The following is a 16,400-nucleotide window of genomic DNA, read 5'->3' as shown; positions in this document are numbered from 1 at the left end:
ATAGGAGCATAACTTCTAACTCAAAAGTTTACAGGCTACAGAAGTAATCTGTAAAAACTTGGTAAAACAAACTCCACACACCAGAGAGACTTTAATTCATACTTAATGAGTATGTAGCCAGGCTTTAGAAAGCCAGCGTAGTGGCTCGAGCAATGGACTATGACTCTGGAGACTCGGGTTAGAATACACATTCATCCCTGTAAACCCATTGGCAAGCCTCCTTGGGCAAGTAACACTCTTTCAGCCTCAGAGGAAAGCAAGAGCAACCTCCCCTGAACAAATCTTACCAAAAACATCCCTCAGTAGCTTCACCTTTGTTGTTGTGTTGTGCCTTCTAGTAGTTTCCTATTTATGACTACCTATCATGGGTTTTTTTTTGGCAAGTTTCTTCAGTGGAGGTTTGCCATTGCCATCCTATGAGGCTGAGAGTTGCCATAAGTCAGAAAGTCAAACTTTGTTCTAAAACAATATATATTTTTAAATTGTTAGATTTCCTTTAGAGAAATCCTGTGTTTACTAGGATATGAGCATGCTTAGATTGGATCCATCAGATTTAACATCAATCCAATGAAATCAAGAGGACTTCCCAATGATTACAATGGTTCTACTCTAAGTATGTACATATGGATCCGACCACTATATTCTGATATTCACGATTCAAACAGTCAGTAGGTAGAGAACCCACCTAATTCTGTCACACACTATGAAGGCAGTGGGTAGCATGTGGTATCTGAACAACAGGTAAATTTACACAGTATGCTATAATTAAGGTCTCCCTATCACTTGGTACACAGTTATAGTTTGTAAAGACCTAAAATGTCATAACAACAGTGGTGATGAGGCACCTTTAACTACAAACAGGAACCATAGTTTGCAATAGTATTAGATCAGATCAAGAGTTCAGCTTATGTTATACATTATCAGTGGCATCTCCGTATTAACGCACTAATCTCACATGAAATGATGTAGCTGCTTTGCTCCACACATTTCCCTCTATATATGCATGTATCCATAAATTGTGGTATACCAGAGGGAAATACTAGACCATCTACAGCTACCACTTGATGGTGGTGGAGTAAGGCAGCTTCATATCCATCAATTCAATGCTGATTTGGATTCAGTCTCTGTAGGAGACATACTGCTCACACTTATCACTGAAATACAGTAGGAGATTTGTATTTTCTGGATCTCACCATCTAATCAAGCAAGTTTATGTCCAATAGAGTAGATACTATGTGATACTTGGGGGGGGGGGGGTTTAAAACAAAAACTGGACAAAACCAGCAACTTTCCTTCATGTGAAAAGGAGCAGATATATATACAAAGAAGGATTGGTAAGAAGAACAGAGGTCTCATCTGTGAGATTATCCACCTGGCTTGAGGAAGCACCAGTAGCCATGCTATAACTAACAGAAGCCCAAGATAGAGTGTTGGTAAGAAGAACAGAGGCTTTACCTGTGAGATTATACCTGAGTGGAGGAAGCCCCAGTTGCCCTGCTGGGCTGTGACCAGCAGATTGCTACATAACCAACAGAAAGAAGCCTTGGACAGCAGCTGAAGGGCGATGCCAAAAGGCATCACCTGGTTGGTGTCCAGTCATTGTCTCACAGCAGCCGCACATCATGTGGTGAAACCTTGTACCTCTGCCCTGTTTTCTGTATTAGTTTATTGTTTTCTGTTCCTTTTAAAATAATATTTTAAGTTGAAAGTGTTTTTAAACTTTTCATTATCTGGTATTTAAATCAAATGGGCTTTAAAAAGCATGCTTGAAGTAATTCTAACTATACTTAGCCCCCTCATACTAAGCAATTTATAGTCTGATGAGTTTTTAAAAATCTGACAGATGAATACCAGATGTTGGTAAACCTACAATCCCTACTTTTAACAGATTTGATATACACAGAAGAGCTATATAAAAGAGATGATAGAATGAATGACACGTGGAATGAGGAACCATATGAGGATGAACCCCAAATTCTAGACGATGGAGTATAAGCTGAAATAAGAGAAATCCACAAATACAGAATCAACTCAATTTAACTAAAATATACCAACAAATATGGAAAACAAAACAGTGGCCAACAGATTTGAAACTATCAATATACATCCACAAAGAAGGAGACCCAAAAGACAACAGTAACTATGAGACCACAGCATTTCTCATGCAAGTAAAATTCTGCAGCATAGACTCCAATCATATATGGAGAGAGAAATACCAGAGGTACAAGCAGGGTTCAAGAAGGGAAGAGGCACTAGTGACCACATAGCAAAAATAGAACGGATAATGGAGCTAACCAAAGAATTCCAGAAAAAAATCAGCATGTGCTTTAGCAAAGCCTTTGACTGCATAGATCACGAAAAGCTATGAAATAGTGTTAAGCAAATGGGAGTGCCACTGCATTTGGTAGTCCTGATGAAGAATCTATCCTCATGATCAGAGGCTACTGTTAGAACAGGGAATAGGCACACATAATGGTTTCCAGTTGGCAAAGAGGGCAGCCAAGGTTGCATTCTATCATCCACTTGTTTGGCTTGTATGCAGAAAATATATGAAGAGCAGGTTTAGACATAGAACAAGGAGAAGTGGATAGGATGAAGGAACATCAACAATCTAAGATACACGGATAACACCATACTACAAGCGGATAATATCATAAACATGGAACAATTACTAAGGAAAATGAAAGAAGAAAGTACAAAGGCAGGCTTACTGCTGAACAAAAAGAAAGAAATATAATGACCATGGAGGATCTACATAACTTCAATCTAGATAATGAAGAAATAGAAATAGTTAAAGATTTCCTGAACCTTAGATCAAACATTGACTAGAACAGAGACTGGATTCAAGAAATCAGGAATAGAAAGGGCAGTCATGAAAGAACTACAGAAGATCCTGAAGTGCAATGATATACAGCTGAGCACTAATGCTAGAATTGTCCAAACCATGGTATTGCCATCACCATGTAGACTGGACAGTGAAGAAAGTGGACAAGAAGATAATAAACCCATTTGAGATGTGGTGCTGGAGAAAAGTACTGATACCATGGACAGCCAAGAAGACAAACAAATGGGTTCTAGAACAGATCAAGCCTGAACTCTCTCTGGAAGCCACAATGACTAAATTGAGGTTGTCGTACTTCAGGCACATAATGAGAAAAAATATTCATTAGAAAAGACAAATGATGCTAGGAAAGGTAGAGGGTAGTAGAAAGAGGGGAAGATTGCATGCCAGAGAGCTGGACTGAATCAGACAGGCCATGGGCCCCAGTCTGCAGGACCTGAGCATAGACTCAAAGGCAGTTAACAAATCACACAAATCATGCCTAAATGAATATTTGCTACCTCTATATTTATTACTTAATGCAAATGACATTTTAAAAAAAAATTCACTGGTGGCAGGCTATGCATAATTTTTTTTATTTGGGAGTAGGGGGAAAATAGTTCTCATATAAGAAGCACAATCAAAATTCTTTTTGCCTACAAGTCTTCTAGCTTGAAGTAATTTATTATGGCCAAGAAAAATAGTTTTGTTAGGAAGGCTAAATTTGTTGAACTGTTAAAAGTTTATGACCTAACTCAGGAGTGGGAATAATCTGGTCCTCCAGGTGTTGTTGAAATGCAACTCCCAAAAGCGCTATTCAACATAGGCAAGGCTGTGGAATGCTAGGAGTTACAGGACAGCATGAGTTCCCACCTCCAGCCTAGATCCAGCCTAACCAATAAAACATACACAGGTGCTGACCTACCAGCCGCCCGCCCCCCTCTAGAGCCAAAAGGTCTACTCTAAGGGGATTAACAATTGCTTTAGGCCTTTATACTTAAGATCTGTATGTTACTTATAGATGCATAGTTTCCTCAATCATCCCTAACCAATATCCATTCCATATGAAGAAAACACCAACTCCAGTAAAGATATAGAAAATGATAAAGGTGAACTTCCCTCTTGGATATATGGATGATCAAGTAAAATGCACAACCAGTGTCAACAGTGCTGAAATCAACTGTTTTCTAGTTGAAACTTAATAAAAAGAAATAATTTACCCAGGATTAAATCCAATGGTTACTCCTGAGTTAGAACCACTGAATAAATGGTGCTCATTAAGGCAAAGCTCATGTGTCATTGATTATATTCTAATTTTCACAATTTATTCAGAAAAAAACTTAATGTCAGCTATAACCACTATATACAATTTAACCACTGTTCACAATTTAGAAGAAAACTTGTATACTATTTTCAACTGCAGCCATGTATTATTTCTGCACAGTTTAAATACCCTAAAAGCACCAAACTATCTGATCTTGGAAGCTAACCAGGATCAGCTCTGTTTAGTACTTGGATGGGAGACCACCAATGAATACCTGATAATTTAGGCTTTATTTCAGAGGATGGATCTAATTAAAAATAATAATTGTAAGCCGCTCTGATAGCCTTTAGAGCTGAAGGGCAGGGTATAAGTACTCTAATAAATAAAATAGCAAAACTACCTTCGAGTCTAAGAAAGCCCTATGAAATTCATGGGGTTGCTGTAAGTCATAATATTTCTTTATATTATCTATATAATATAATATTATCAATATAATATTTATATTATCTAGAAAGAATGCAGTTATCCAAATGAATATTCACAAAAAAGAAGAGCTAGATGGCATATTCAGTAAGTATTCATGTTTCCAAAATATACAAATCTACCTTATATATGATTGTGATATTTCAGAAGCTGAAATATAATTCTGAACTCAATATTAAAGCCTCTACTGGACTCATATGGGAAGGCTATAAGGAGGAAAGTTGTAGCAAAAGACACTAGAAAATAAATTATGTTAGGGATTTATGTAGTGCAGAGGTCTGAATGTTGGATTACAACTCTGGATACCAGGTTTTAAATGCCACAGGAGCACACCTGGAGACCTTGGGCAAGTCAACCTCTCTCAATCTCAGAGGAAGCAAGGTCAAACCTAGTATGAATAAATCTTGCCATGAAAACCCCATGAAATGGTGACCCTAAGGCGGACCTAAGGCAACCCTAAATTGGAAATGATTTGAAGGCAGACTGCCAACCACCATTTATTACTAAAGGTTCATGAATGAAGACTATGGGTACATCTACACTGTAGAAATAATGCAGTTTGACACATCTTTAGTCTCATCCTACAGAATCCTAGGATTTTTAGTTGAGGTGCCATCATCCTTTGGCAGAAATAGCTAAGATCTTGTAAAAATACAAATTCCAGGATTCTATAAACTAAAGCTACAGCACTTAAAGTAGTGTCAAACTGGGACTGTGGAGACCAGGGTTCGATTCTCAGCTCAGCCACAAAACCCACTGGGTGACCATGGGCAAGTCACACTCTCTCAACCTCAGGGGAAGGCAATGGCAAACCTTCTCTGAACAAATCTTGCCAAGAAAACCCCATGACAGGGTCACCATAAGTTGGAAATGATTTGGAGGCACACACAACAGCAGATGCACCCCATTAGGAATGGACAGGTAAACACAAGTCTTGCAGGTCTCCTGTATGTTTTCACACACACTTCCAATAACCTTAAGAATGAAACACAGAGTACCCCGGTCCAAATTAATAACACTTTATAGTGTATTGGTTTTAATGGAAGATTTAAGAACTACCCCTGAATTAATCTGTTCCTATGAAAATAGGGCACGCTGCTATATGAAGCAGCAAGTTCAAGGCATATTCCACCCACAGATTTATATTCTGTGTATGGTCAAGTTTACTAGCTGACAAAGCAGACCAGGACATTTACACCTCGTCTGATTAAATTTTGGCCAAAAATCAACTGAACATTAACAAAAAGAAATACAAGAATAGTCAACCATCCCTTCAAAGCAGCACGCATTTTAAAATATGGTTGCCACTATTTATGAATATATAACCTGGAATACTTATACAATCTGTCACTTTTCTCAGTTTCAAATGAAAAAGGAAGGTGGAGACATCTTTTCTTTAACAAGGAAAATTGTTGTTTTTAAAAAATTGAAATTCAAGGAATAAAAGTACAAATGATGTTAAGAATGTTGTTGTTGTTGTTGTTGTGTGCCTCCAAGTCATTTTTTTAACCTATGTCGACCCTAAGGCAAACCTATCATAAGGTTTTCTTAACAGGTTCCTTCAGAGGGGGTTTGCCATTGCCATCCTCTAAGGCTGAGAGAGAGTGACTTGTCCCAGATCACCCAGTGAGTTTTTAAGCCTGAGCAAGGATTTGAATCCGGGTCTCCAGCTGTAGTCCGACTCTCAAACCACTGCACCGCGCCGGATCAAGAATGGTGTGTTAGTGCATATGATCCCTAGAACATCAGAAGTCTCTTAGGCAAGAAGAAGAAGCTGCTTTGCTACTATTGCCTGTTCTTGTGAGTTACATTAAGGAAATGACCCTAGTTTGAACTCTCTGAAGAACAGAGACAGAGATAGAAGTAAATTAGTGACTGGCTGGGGAAACTGTATCCATTCTACTTTCTCCTCCCTCCTGGGGCCTTTACAGAAGGAAAGGAAGCCTTTCTCCAATGAACAGCATGTCTTAAAGCCCAGCCCCCTTTTTTTGCTTACAGCTCAGGATCACTTAACTCCCCATTTCCTACTAGCTAGAGCCTGCACTTTCTCCTTCTGTAGGACATTGGTATGGACCTAAAAACCACAACCCCCACACTGGAAACAAAAGCACACTAGCTTGCATAAAATTGATAAAGAGGCCCTGATGGAGAGGATGTCTATATCTTAATGTGACACTTAGCTGGACAAAATGCAAATCTTGTAAAACTACATATCCCAGAATTCCAGAGGAAGAAGCTACAGCAGTCAAAGTGGTGTCAAAACTGGGGTTAGAGAGCGCTGGACTATGACTTTGGAGACAAGGGTCCAAAATACACTGCAAAAATAATCTGGCTTGCGACTGCTTTAACGGCCCTGGAACCCTGGGAATTGTAGTTTATTGTGGCCCCAGTTCCCAGAATTCGTGAGACACTGAGCCTTCTCTGTCAGAGTTCTCTGGGGCCACAATAAACTACAGTTCCCAGGATTCCCTAGCCCTGAGCCAGGGCAGTTAAAGCGGCCTCAAGCTGCATTATTTCTGCAGTGTGTTTTGAACCAAGGTTCAAAGGCTCAGCCATGGGCAAGTCACACTCTCTCAGCTTCAGGGGATGGCAATGGCAAACCTCCTCTGAACAATCTTGCCATGATAGGTTTGCCATAAATTAGAAAGTGACTTGGAAGGCACACAAGAACAACAAAGGTGAAACTTTAGGGGGAATGTCCTCAGCAAGATTTGTTCAGAGAGTGGGGTTTGCTTCTGCTTTCCCTCTGAGGCTGAGAGAGTGTGACTTGCCCAAGGTCACCCAGTGGGTTTCTAGGGCTGAGCTGGGAACTGAACTGTAGTCTCCACAGTCCTAGTTCGACACCCCTTTAAGTGTTGTAGCTCTAGTTTATACAATCTTGCAATTTGTATTTAAGTTTTTTACAAGATCTTAGCTATTTCTGCCAAAGAACGACTTTGGCCCTGAACTTCATTGAACCTTGTCTTCAGAGTCATGGTCCAAAACACACTGAGGAAATAATCCATCTTGAGACCACTTTCACTGCTCAGTGCTAGGGAATCCTGGGAGTCGTAGTTTGTTGTAGCACCAGAGCTCTCTCTGACAGAGACAGCTAAATGTCTCAAAAAACTACAGTTCCCAGAATTCCCTAGCCTTGAGCCATGGCAGTTAAAGCAGTCTCAAACTGGATTATTTCTCAATAAGCCTAGTTTTGACAGCAGAGCTCCATCCTCTGGAATCCTGGAATCTGTAGTTTGGAGTCCGAAACGTCTTGAAGGCAGCAGCAGCAGCAGCAAAGGGCTTCCAGAGTGTCTGAAAGGGAATCTGAAGTCGAAGGCTTTCATGGCTGGCATCTATGGTTTTTGTGTGGGATTTTTCAGAATAAACCCTTCTGGGACATGGCCACGTAGTCACTGGACAACCCACAACAACAGCCTATGGAAAGGGGGTCACCGCCTTGTCTCTCTCTCTTTTTCTCTGAAGGGAAACAGGCGTGGAGGCTTCCCCTTTGGCTGAAGGGCTTCCTCACGCCTCCATTTCACTCCCAAGGAACATAGACATACATACATACATATATATATATATATATATACACACACACACACACACCCCAAAAACCGTGCAGGCCGCAGAAACCGAGGCCCCTTAGCCACTGAACCCCACTGAAGCCACCTTCTCTTTTCCCCTTCCCTTCCCTGCATGCCTCCCTCTTCTCCATCCCCAGCAGCATCTCCTCTCCTCCATTATCCAGAGAGAGAGAGGCCTTCCTCCTCTCCTTCCAGGCCAGGCCTGCAGCAGCAATGGCAAGGAAGGCAAGGCAAGACACACAGATAGAGATAGATAGAGATAGATATATACACACATAGAGAGGAAATGATAATGCCAGGCTACTTACCACCCAGGTGAGACCCCCGCTGCCTCCTCCGCCTCCTCCAGCTCCTCCACCTCCAGCGCCTCCGCCTCCTCCTCCTCCTCCTCCTCCTCCTCCAGACTTGGCCATCTTCCTGGCCTCCCTCTCCTCAGTATAAATAGTTATAAATATGAAAGGTTAAAAAAGGAAAGGGGAGGCCCCCCTCCGCCGGCACAGGGAGGCCCTCTCTGCCTGCCTGCCTGCCTCCCTCTCACCCACCCTCCCTCCCTCCTTTCCTCTTGGAGGTGAGGGTTTCAGGGGGGTTGGGAGGGGGCTGATCTTGGAGGCTCCTTCTTCTTCTTCTTCTTCTTCTTCTTCACAGAAGGATATTTTTTCCTCCCAGACACCCAGCGCGCGCCCCTGCGCGTGCCCCCTCCCTCCTCTTCCTGAGCGAGCGCGCGCACCCTCCGCACATAGACGCCAGGCGCGAGCCCATGGACACAACGAGAGGCTTTCGTCTTCTTTTTTCTTCCAGACCCGGCCTCCGATGCCTTGTGTGGGAGAAGCGCGCATGCGCGTTTGCGAGCCAGCTAGCTCCGCTCGTCCGGCGCGAGCGCAGGCCGACGTCCTGTACGTCCCTCCCTTTTTTCTCCTCGAATGCACGCGCACGCACATGCACGGGCGCGCGCCCCCAAGCTCCCTTCACGCGCCTCCTCCTCCTCCTCCTCCTCCTCCCGGCCTCGCCTCCTGAGGCGTTTTAATTTGTAAATGCTTGGGAAAGGCCTGAAGAAAGGGGCTGTTTGAACAAAACTAAACAAATAAATAAACAAACCATGCCTGAATATATACGTGTAGGTGTATATTTATATATATGGCTATGTATTTGATAATATTGATAAGGATAATAATGATTATGACAATAAAGGGACCGAAAAAGGTGACTAGAAAGCAGCCCCCGAGGGCCCACAATGCGTCGCGGATTATTTAATTATCATTCTCAAAGGCGGCATTCGTCGGGCCACAGCGGAAGGCACAGCCGACCACCGCCCCTCACGCGTTCACATTCTCCCCCGGTTCCGAGGTGTGTCTAACGGCCCAAGAAGCCGGAGCCTCTCAAACATGAGGCTTCCCGGCACAGTCCCTCAGACAATAACTGCGCGGTCCCTATCCGGCGCCGCCGCAGCCACGCCCCCTCTGACCCAGCCAGCCAATGGCGAACGGGGAGTGCTCCTCTCCAGCCAATCGCTGAAAGAGTTGCTGAGGGGGCTGCTTGCGTCACCGCGTGTAGCAACAGCGAAAGCAACTCTGACGGAATCTTTCCGAGATAAAAAGGGGCTCTGGCTCAGCCAGGGAGGAAGCCCGAACTTGTGGGCTTCGTCCACAGTGCAGGAGCAACCCCTATTGAGACCGTTTTTTTCATTGCCCTGGCTCAATGCTAGGGAATTCTGGGAGCTGTAGTTTTTGTGAGACATTTAGCCTTCTCTGTCAGAGAGAGCTCTGGTGCCTACAACTCCCAGAATTCCCTGGCACTCAGCCAAGGCAGTTAAAGCGATTTCAGACTAGACTATTTCTGCAATGTGTTTTTACCCTCGCTCGCTTTAACTTGCTCTAGCGTCCAAAACACTGCACAAATAACCCAGTTTGAGACGCTTCAACTGCCCCGGCTGAATGCTAGGGAATTCTGGGAACGGTAGTTTTTTGAGGCATTTAGGCCTGCTCCCTGAGAAAGCTCAGGTACAACAACAAACTGCAGTTCTCAGGATTCCCTAATACCAAGGAATTTGGGGAACTGTAGTTATGTGAGGCATTTAGCCTTCTCTGTCAGAGAGCTCTGCTGTCCCAATGAACTACAATTAATACTTGAAAAGGTTTAAAACTGTGACAGGAAAACTTCAAAGTAGGAGGAAGGACGTCGAATTAATTTTATTTAAAAAAAATTTGCACACATTTCACAGGTCCAAAACTCCATCCATGGAATTCAGGTTTAAAACCCTAGGCTGCGTTTACACTGCAGAAATAATCCGGTTTGATACCGCTTTAACTGCCCTGGATGAATGCTATGGAATTCTGAGAGTTGGAGTTTGTTGGAGCCACAACAAACTCCAATTCTCAGAATTACATAACATTCAGCCAGGGCAGTTAAAGCAGTGTTAGACTGGGTTATTTCTGCAGTGTAAACGCAGCCCCAGTTTAAAGGATTAGATCAACACCACGAGTTGGGTTCAGGAATGCATTGCAATTTCACCATCAGTATTGTATGGTCAGGATGACATGTCATAATCAAAAAGTCTGGCTGTTATATTTCTTTTAAACGAGATCAAGTTTCTGTACAGCTGCGTGTATATAGCACAATACAGAAATCTAAACCCTCTATGAACATCTCCATCTTTAAGAGGCTGATATAATAAGAGCTTATTTATATTTTCCCGCCTCTCCCAGGTATATTGAGGCAGGATTACAGTCCAATAAAAACACATACAAATATATCAATAAAATACAGTAACAATAATGATTCCTTTACAAACTAGCTCATCGTCAATAAAAATAACAGTAAAAATTATACAGTGGTCAGAGAAGTGGAGCGGTGTCTCCTACACAGGATCAGATGGGTAAGCTCACCGGAAGAGATCCATCTTAAGTGCCTTCTTAAATGTCTCCAAGGAGGTAATAAGACGGATCTCTTCTGGGAGACTATGCCACAATTTTGGAGCAGCTACAGTAAAGGCTCTTTGAGAAGTCGATACAAGTCTAGTTGATTGATATTCTAACAAATTCTTCCCAGTTATTCTAAGAGTGTGGGGCGGATTATGTAGGGAGAGGCGTTCCTCCTGCAAGTAAACCTGGCCCAAGCCATTTAGGGCTTTAAAGGTGATAACCAACACCTTGCACTGAGCTCGGAAGCAAATCAGCAGCCAGTGAAGAGCCTTAAACGTCGGGTGTCATCTTATAGGACGGGTGCTGAAACTTCTGAACTGGACTGGAGTATCTGTGGTCGCTGCATATGGTGGGGGGAGCTCAAAAACGGACATGGCCGCATCCCCACTTTATGCAGCGACCGTATGAAAGCAGCAAAGGCAGCGCTGTACAAGTACGGTAGAAGAAAATCCACTCACTAGGATTTGTGGAAAGAAGTGACTTAATGGGATCCTGATGACTAGGTGAGGGGGCGCCTCATTGGGAAGGTGTATGTGAAGGGCGCATCAAGCTGCAGGCATCCAGGCCCCCCGGGGTATGGAAAAAAGAGCCGTGTTTGTACTACCGCTCTGATAGTCTTGGAGACAAGGGAGGGCTGGGCAGGCAGGGAGAGCTGACCAATCCAAGCAGGCTTTGATTACAACAAGTTTTCCTGCTAAGTACCTGCATGTCATAAGCATTTGAATTAAAATTACCATATTGAAATCAAATCTGATTTTTAAAAAATTTTTATTTAGTGTGCGTTGGAAGAGAGGTAGTCTTATACAGCGAGTATATCCTAAACTCTATATTTTAACTGGAAAAGCTGGGGGTCATCTTATATGCCCAGTCGTCTTATATGCCGGAAAATACGGGCATTCCAAAAACCACAACTTTTTAAATGTTTGGCTGAGATAGTGACACCTTTGCCTTCCGATGGCTCAGTGCACACAAACTTTGTTTCATGAACAAAATTATTTTTAAAAAATTGTATGTGTATAAAATGTATACATGAAACAAATGAATTTTGTGTTTAGACTTGGGTCGCAACTCCAGGATACCTCGTTGTGTATGTATATGCAAATATAGGTATTAAAAAAAAGTCTGGTCTCAAGTATTTCAGATAAGGGAGACTTAGGTTCAAAACACACTGCAGAAATAACGCAGTTTAAGACCACTTTAACTGCCCTGGCTTAGTGCTAGGGAATTCTGGGAACTGTATTTTTTTCTGAGACATTTAGCCTTCTCTGTCTGAAACCTGTGGTGCCACAATAAACTCCAATTCCAAGTCTGTTCTGGAACGTAGAGGTGGGGAGGACAAAGTGCAGACACCCTTTTACAGCCTCCAAGTTCTTTTTTAATTAAATTGACATAACAGTTTATTCTTAAAATTTAATTGCAAACCACTTAATGCACAACAGTTGCCCCTCCGTTTTCACAGACTTCAGATCTGTGACCCTTGCTTATTCACGAGGAGCAAACAGAGGAGGTTAAAATGGGTTGTGTGCCGAAGGTGTGTGGCCACGACTGCTCGCGAATACGTGTCCCATTCAAGCCTATGGTGAGATTCCATTTTGGGGGGGGGGGGGTCATAATGGATCCTCCATGAAAACGGAGGGCTGACTGTATAGAGCATGGGGAAAGGAACTACTGTATATGTGCTATAACCAATGAAATAATATCATAATTAATCCAGTTCCTTATAGTTCAATATCAACCATCCTTATTATTGTTAATATTATTTTAATTGTAGTCAGTTTAAACATATGTGATATTTGTTTGTATTTAAATTTTTGTAATAAAAGTATTTCTGGTGGGATTTTGTTTCTTCATGAGAGAGGATTTTAAAGAATTTAGAAATATTTAATAATTTTTCAGTCAAAAAAATTAAATCTGTTTGCCAAATCTGCACCTACTGTGGTATTTTTATATATTTTAGTGGGGAAAGTAAGGTTTGTTCCCAGCAGCAGCAACAACAAAAAACAAGTGAGGCCAGCTTTGCAGCAGTTGCCCACTTAGAGGAAGTGTGCAACCCCACAGAGAATCTGCAAAACATTTCCTCCTGAGACCAACTGACAGCAGTTCTTATTTATCTGGATTAAGTTTCAGTTTGTAGCCCTCTTTTCACCATCTTTGCGATTCAATCTTATATGTGAGTCACATCCATAGAAGAAATAGCTGGGGATTATTAGAGTACAGATGGCACTTTTCTCCAAATCTGACAGTGTAATAATGTAGTTTCATATTGATATTACATCTTATGGTGAATAAAATAGAACCTTGAAAAATGCTGGAGAATAAGTTCCATGGAGCATAAATATCAAACTATAATCCCATGCTGTTCCTCTGACCTATGCTCATTCCCAGACAGATAATCCACAATGATGCTATGGGCAACAGAACTGTAACAATAGCGTCTGGAAACCTACAAAGCCATACTCTTGCTGTCATTCTCCCTTCACAGATTATCTACCAGGGCAACAAAGCATTTCAGTGTCAAAATCAGGCTTAGATACAGATTTAATCCAAGTATCATCCATGAGTGCTTAGAGTTGTGTTGCCCAAAGCCACTCAAACACACTACCCCTGAAAAGGAAATGTGGCCTTGGCCAGTGTATAAATCCACTATCTGTATCTGTTAGAATTTTATTGCAGGCTGGCATTAGGAATTAAATTTGACCTGTCTAAAGAATAAAATTCATAAAATATTTAGAGTACTGGAGTGAACCCACCTCAGGCCTTTCACACATAGCTATACACAGACAAATCAGATACAGATATGGTTGCCAATGCTCATCCACAGCACACTGCTTACTTTGGCATTGATTGTATGCTTGGATGAATGCCTAGATGCACCTTTTGATTTGGATGGGCATGCACACCCTCGTGTATGGTCTCCAGGTGTTTATGTGGCTTGCTATACTGAGGGAAAAAGGAGGGTAGATGCCTTATAGAATGACAGTGAAAACTATTCAGGTATGTGTTCGCTTTACTTTGTTTGGGGTTTTGTCGTTGTTGCTGTTCTGCATCCCATTGCCAGGAAAACGATGAGAAAGGCTGGATCTTTCCCCCTCAGGTCTTTAAAGTAAACAGCTTTTTTTAAACAGAGCGCCATACATGGTCTGTCCCCATGTGCTGAACTATGCTCCCAGCCCCTCAATTAATTTGACTAAAATTAAGTCAATTTAATGGACTCTGCTTCCACCATCTGACAAACTTTTGCTTTCGCTCTGTCCATACCCAGGTACCAGAACTTTTTTATTTGATGAGTTTATAACTTTATATAACCCTGGGCCTTCAAATCACCTGTCGATTTATGGCAACCCCATTGATTTTGTAGGCTTTTCTTAGGCAAGGAAGACTCAGAGCTGGTTTTCAAGTTCCTTCCTCTGAACTATAGCCTACAGCACCTGGCATTCACTGGTGGTCTCTCATCCAAGTACTAACCAAGGCTGACATTGCTTAGCTTCCAAGGTCAGCCAAGATCAGATTAACAATTAAATGGATACACTCATGTATATATACAGCCCCAATATTCCAACAATATTTAGGAATGGGAAAACATAAAACCATGAAATGAAAGGTAGGAGGGGTCTAAACTAGTCACAAGCCCCACATGTTGGTTTTCAGTTTTAATCAAACTGTGAACTGCACAGACTTTGAAAAATTGATATGGGGCACATCACAAAAAGCAGGGCAGGCCCACTCTAGTCCCTTATAACGTTATGCCAGACTCTGGGACAAATACCTGTCTATGCTTTTACCTGTAGAATAAACAAAGTTATTTCAAATAATTGTATTTCTGTGCTTTGTAGCTCTGTTGGCATAATCCTAAAAATCAAAATATTCATGCTGAATTAATTCATTAAGCACTAAGGAACTGTATAGCTGTGAGGTTAAATAATTATTCTGCCATCTCCTATGTTTATGGATCCTTAAACTCTGAATTGGGCAGGCAGCAAAAAACCAAAAGCAGTTTTGTTTTTTATTTATTTACTTTATTTATATGCCATCTTTCTCCCAGCCCAGGACTCAAGGCAGCTACCATAATATCTTACATGCTTCATGCAATATGATAGTTACTACTAAAAAAAATCCCTCAGCTGAAGAAATTTCAAATTGGTGAATGACTCTGCAGTCCTAAATATGAACAGTCTGAATACTATCCTGTTCATCTCTGGAACTTAACATCAAAACAAACTTGCTTAGGCTTGCACTGACGAAGAAATGTTCTGTACTTGATCATGTAATGGGTTGGATCCAGAGACAGTAGTGATTCAAGTAGTCCCACTGAGTAGTGCTTTGTTATTGTGCAGGGCCAAGAGTGCTCTGCACATCAGGCCATGAGAGGAATAGGATGAGACATGCTCATGAACCCATAAGAAATCCAGCTCAAGCCGTGGCAGTTTTGTGTTACCCAAGGCACAAATTCAAGCAGATACCTAATTAAGTTCCAGGTTGCTTTGTCAAACCAGTATTACAGCTTTCAGATTAATATGTTCATATGGTGTTTGAGGCAGATCCATACACAGTTCCTTTATTGAACACACCTAAATACTTCTATTTAGCAATCATAAATGTAATATATGGAATTGTGCTTGGAGTCTTCTTAATCCAGGTATTTCCTTAAGACTATGAAAGCTGGTAAAAACTATGGAGGGTGTTGTGGGAATTCTTCCTATACTACAAGCAGCCCTTTAAGTGTTGTTCTGCAGGTTTATGAAGACTTACAGAACAGCAGGGATGTATTCTAATTTTAAAATTACTTTGGAACTCTGAACTTCTGGCCTCAACAATATGTATCTGTATGGAAGAGTAGCTGCTCAGTCATGTACAGAAGGGGAGGAAAAACTATGTGGCGAGGTCTACATTGCCTCCTTGAACTCACCAGGGCCTCATGTACTTTTGGTGCTGCAACACTGCGGGTAAGGAGGCTGTTTTTCCCCCCCTTTGAACAAGTAATGCTCAAAGATATGTGTTCCTTATTTACCAGATGATGAGCATTTCTGTGCCACTTTTGGGACTGCTAATTGTACCATGTAAACAAGGTACACATCCCCTCTGTACATTGTTCCAAAGGGAAACCATTGTTTTTCCCCACCTACCCCTTCTTACATCTGTGCCACTGATTTTTGATCATATGGCAGCAATAAAGTTATGTTTCCTCTTTAAAGCAAGGCAGGCAGGGAGCACACACCCTGTTTAGCACTTTTGGGAAGTGATAGACAAAGAACACACACCTTGCTTCAAAGGCAAATTGCAAATTTTAGCAGTTCCCATGTTGCTGGATTTCAGGTAAGGTCTTGGGGGTTTACAAAAGCAAGTAGGAA

At 41.8% G+C, this 16,400-nt stretch overlaps 1 protein-coding gene across 1 annotated transcript in view; it reads right to left on the bottom strand.

Annotated features, from left to right (window-relative positions):
* Nucleotides 1–8,499, bottom strand: part of TOP2B (DNA topoisomerase II beta) — a 62,580-nt gene extending 54,081 nt beyond the window's left edge. Inside the window, exon 1 of the mRNA XM_089532925.1 lies at nt 8,443–8,499. The gene's annotated coding sequence lies outside the window, so the exon portion shown is untranslated. The remainder of the gene's footprint in view (nt 1–8,442) is intronic.
* Between the last annotated feature and the right edge of the window lie 7,901 nt (nt 8,500–16,400).

Source organism: Sceloporus occidentalis, unplaced genomic scaffold, assembly GCF_023333645.1.
Source record: "Sceloporus occidentalis isolate IW3139 unplaced genomic scaffold, rSceOcc1.0.p SCAF_7, whole genome shotgun sequence".
Lineage (NCBI taxonomy): Eukaryota > Metazoa > Chordata > Lepidosauria > Squamata > Phrynosomatidae > Sceloporus > Sceloporus occidentalis.
The sequence above is the reverse complement of the archived record's forward strand: the minus strand, read 5'-3'. Positions and strand labels throughout refer to the sequence as shown.